Genomic DNA, 5,135 nt, shown 5'->3' with positions numbered 1-5,135 from the left:
ATATATATATATATGAATTTACGTGCATACCTATCATATCTTTTAGTCTAAGAATTGAAGGTTGACCTAACTTATTTTGGTAGACGCTTCTATGTTGAGACATTAATTTTGATTTCAAGTTAATGAGAATTTGAGAAAACAATAAGGATTTTTGTGTTTGAAAATAATATATTTGCCATCAACCCATGTGATGTATAACACTTCCTTTTAACAGAAGAAACGAAAATGCATCCGCAGCTCATTTCTAGATGAAGGTGGTTGAGAGATTGTCCTATTCTAAGAATATGTGAGAAAAAAATTTGAACGGGCTCTTTGGTAGTGGAACGTTGAGTACAACAAATGTAATTTGTTTGAAATTCTTGACTATGGTTTACGCATTACAATTGTGAATTTTTGGGATAATTTGAAGCACTCACTAAATCTCTTATCACTCTAAAAAAAAAATTAAGTACACACTATATATATCAAAAATATGATGGCATGAATTTTGAGAAAAATCTACGGATCTTGTTATATGGACATCAAACTACCGCACCAATATAGTCAAATGACAAAGACGTTGGTTTATTCGGTTGGAACTATGGGCCGACCGAACGAAAGAAAATGAGACACCTGATCCGAGGGGCAGTCAACTACAAATAGCTCTCTCGACTAATTTTGGGATTCTTCACAAAGATGACCAAAGTGTATCTCATTTAATAACTTACCAATATTCTTGAAAAGCCCATTGTCTAAGAAGTGATGCCCATCAGATAATGGTGATACACCCTTTGCCTGACGATTCAAGTTCACTAACGACATGAAGGTCTCTATCGCGGGTTCTCTTGAGGAGGTCGACTGAAAACCATCTAGTTGACTGAACGCTTTTGTCGTTAAGTAGTTACTAATAGGAAACAATTATTAAAAGGTCTTGGATTAGTTATAAATATGGAACTGTGCAATAATGACTTGTAACATTGAACCACCTAAAAAATAAAATGTTTTTAGTACATATTTTATAAGTCTTTCATGTACATTTTTAATGATATTGCACTTTAAAGGAAAATATTTTGCATGTTTTTGGTTTCAGGTACATGGAATGGACATTTAGAGAAAATGAGGGAAAAATAGAGCAAAATTGAAGATATTTGTGTGGCGCTATAGCGTCATACCGCCACAGACGAGCGAAGACGGGCGCTATAACTCCCCAGACTGGTGCTATAGCGCTAGTAACTACTTGTCGGTCGCCAAATTGGAAATTGTCGGTTGCCGGAATAAGAAAATAGGAATTCTGATGCCCTATTTATATATATATATATATATAATTTGGGAAAAAGTAATATTTTAAAATTTGAAAATATAAGACTGGACCGATCTCATATCCTCAGTAGTTTAAATAAACTAGCCTAATATCGCAAATAATGCATCTATCCTGAAGGGTAGACACACTACTTACTGGTAATACTCGATTAAATAAACTAAAGAATTTATGACATCTGTTTAAGTCAACGAAAAAATAATTTTTATATTGACTGACAAGTTCTCTTATGTAATACGAAGAATTGAATAAGGTTTATATTAAGCTAGGTTCTTAAAAGTTTTATATAAAGGCAAACCCTTATAGTTAATTACATCTTAGATAACCGACATCACCTAAGAAAACTCTTGATAAAAATTAGGGGATATTGTCTTCAATAATTTCAAAGAATAGGACTTTTCAAAAAGATCGGAAAAAAGGGTGTGAAAAGGGAATGGTTCAAATTTGGAACATTTCATTTCAAAATCCAAAGGAAGAAGAACTAGGGGATGCCATGGATCCTGAGGAGAACCTCGGTGACTTCCCAATCTATTCTATAGTTCAGCTTCAATTTTGAGAAGAAAATATTTAAATGTTTCATCTTGCCAATTTTTTTAATTAGGGCTTACATCTGTGCAAGAAAGTTGCATAAATAGCCTGAAAGATGTGAGAGTTTAGGTCGTGACGAACGACAACCTCGGAATCCTAAAATGAGTTAGAGATTAAATTACACAATAGGGTTGTACAAAGGCCTAAAGAAAAAAGTTGAGGATTTACGTCACTATATGCAGACGACCTTGAAATCCTATTGTTTGGTGTTTTATTCTAAGGAAAGATGTGTTGTTGTAGCTCCTTATTCTGTTGCAGATTACTGTCATAGATTGTTATTGTAGAAGGCTGCCCACAAAATTAGCTCCAAGCTCCTTGGATAAGTAGCAGTCCTAATGTCTAAGGGTTCAAAAGGTTTAAGTGACATGTTAAAAGTTCAATCAAGGGGGGGTTAAAGTTGATTAGAGTGCACCGGCTAGGATCCCACGGTTCCCTCATTCTGGTATCCTTATTTTCTTTTGAATTTACTTAGCTTAAACGAGTTGTGAAACCCATTTAAACTGAGGAGATCTCGTTAGCAACCGTGGGTTACCTCCTCCAAGGGACTCCCGTAAATTCAAAAGGACGTTTTAAGCTTAGTGAAATTTCAAATGATTTATGATTATCTTTGAAATAATTTGTTTTTGATATTTGAAAAATGTTGATTAATTTTTTAAAATGATTTTTGATTTTGCAAGTAAAGTAAGGTGCACAGCCAAGCAATTATAATATTTTGCAGCGAAAGGAAATTACAGAAAGTAAAATGACAAAAATTAATTAACACTATAAAAGCGTACATGCCATCTTTTTGGCATTCTCGCTGAAACGTCAGTTTTCACTATATATATATATATATATATATATATATATATATAAAAGTTTGCAAAAATTAAGAATAGTTGAAGGTGTATCTAACAAACCCCGAACTATGACTTATTAAGTTCCGAAAGATCTTAGTGGATGATTTTAGAACAAAATATAGCAAGTTCAATTTGTCCTTTAAAATGTTCAAGAGATTTTAGAGTGTTCGGGGAATGACCCTGAATTGCTTTAGATCTCTTGAAACATTTGAGTTCATTTTGAACTTATCATATTGTTCTATTAATCATCCCAGGTCAAATTAAAATTACCCCACTACTCGGTGAATCTTGACGTTTTAATCATCCCGAAGACAGGGTACTCAATTAATCAGTTGATATTTCACTTAAGAGGTATGTGAGTGAATGCCCCTAAGGCAAGTTTAGGTCACTAAAGATTTTTTGTACCCACCACTAAAGTTGGGCTTGCAGTGCTTAGAAATGTCTATCATTAACCATGTTATCCTTCTAAATCCCACAAATGAATTTAAATATCAAGCCTGGATCACTACCAAGCCCTTAAAAATCTTAATGGGAAAAAGATTAACAAATGTTCAAATTTTAATTCAGGTGGTGTATATCCTGATTAAAAGATTAGATCATCATTAATTATTGACTTAACATAAGTGAAATATCATCTCCCTAACTTAAGCCCTTCACCTGATAATCATTTGATTTTGATCAACTTCTAAGTCTTGATAATTTAATAAGTTATAATTTTATTCTTACAACGGAAAGGTGGCAAATTGGTTTCTACCTTTTATCCATTATGTTTCAATCATCCAAACATATCCATTAGGATCAAAATTACTCATTTTCTCTTTGGTTAATCCTAAATTTTAATTAAGGTACCGAAATCTAAAATTATCACCTTGCCCTTGGGGCTATCCACCTCATAACTCATTAAGCATAACTCTAGTGACTTTAAGTTTTTTTTTAGAGTACCCTATCCATAAATAAATTAAAGTATCATAGGTGAAAATGTGGTTTTCAAATTTTAGTTTAACTTAAATGGTCATTTTAACTTAGAAAAATAGAATCTTCAAAATTATTTTGTTTAAATGATCAAAATAAAGTTTTTGGCATATGAAAAAAATATTAGAGGATCGCTTAGATCAGAGAAACACTTAGGCAAAATTTCATGATCTTTTGAATTAAATTTTAATTTAACTTTATAACTTTTTATTAATTTTAATGATGAAAAATAAGTTTTAATTAGAAAAAAACTATTTTTATATTTTTATTAAACCTTTATGAGTCTAAAGAACTCAAAGAAACAAATTTTATATTTTTATGATTTTAAATTTATTTATTATAATTATTTTAATGGGAAAATAAGGAAAATACATTTAAAGCCTTTAAAAATTTATTTTTAACTTAAAAAAATTGGGGAAACTATTTTAAGTAGTCTTAAGTCATTAGGGAACCATTAGGAACATTTTGAAATATTTTTGTATTTTTTTAAATTTTTAATTATTTTTAATTTAAAATATAGCTAAAAATGAAGTATGTTCTCAAAAATAATTTTTTTTATAAGTGCCCCTGATCACAAGGAACTCAGACGACCACTTTTTATAAGTTTTCTAAGTGTATTTAATTCACTATAATTATTTTTATATAAAAATACAATGTTTCTTAAAAAATTAAGTTTACTGCTCAAACTTAATCAAATAATTTTAAAATTTTTACAGTGAGTTGACATGATTTTTACACACAATATGGAATTACATTTTTCAATTTTTGATTCAATTTAATTTATATAAATTAATAAAAGGTATACACATAAAATTAAATACAGAAATGTACAAAATTATTCAAACAATCATTATATTTTTCTTAAGCTTTTCTGACTAGAGGAAACTTACTAAAACTTATCTTATAAATTTCCAAGTGATATTTCAATTTATGTGACTAAATTAAGCCAAAATATTCATCTTAGCTTGAAAATTAGGGTTAGAAGCACAAAGATGCTCTCTGACCTTGGAAAAATCAAAGAACATAGCCTCTGTCATGAGGAACAAACCCTAAAATTTCAAGCTATGGTGAACAATGTTCAGACATAATGAATTGAAATACCACATAGAGTATTAATTAAAAATCAAAGAGTCAACAAATAACTTTTATTCCTCATCCACATTATTTTCCTTTATTTACTGAGCAAGAGAGTATTTTTAATATATTTTTATGATTTTTCTATTAAAAGATACAAATTTTCAAAGTTCTGACATTTAATTAATTCAAATAAATCCATATTTTTTTATTCATCCCAGTCAGCGCCACAAAAACATGTGACGGCTCCTAAGCTCCGCGTGGAGTCTTCTGGTTTGCCGCCGCCATCTGAGTCAGCCCACTGTTCGCACCCAGGGATTCATCCAGCTTGATCTCGTTCATCCGTCCGTTACACGCGTGATCAG

Source organism: Phalaenopsis equestris, unplaced genomic scaffold (genome assembly GCF_001263595.1).
Source record: "Phalaenopsis equestris unplaced genomic scaffold, ASM126359v1 Scaffold000580, whole genome shotgun sequence".
Lineage (NCBI taxonomy): Eukaryota > Viridiplantae > Streptophyta > Magnoliopsida > Asparagales > Orchidaceae > Phalaenopsis > Phalaenopsis equestris.
This window is presented reverse-complemented; position numbering follows the sequence as displayed.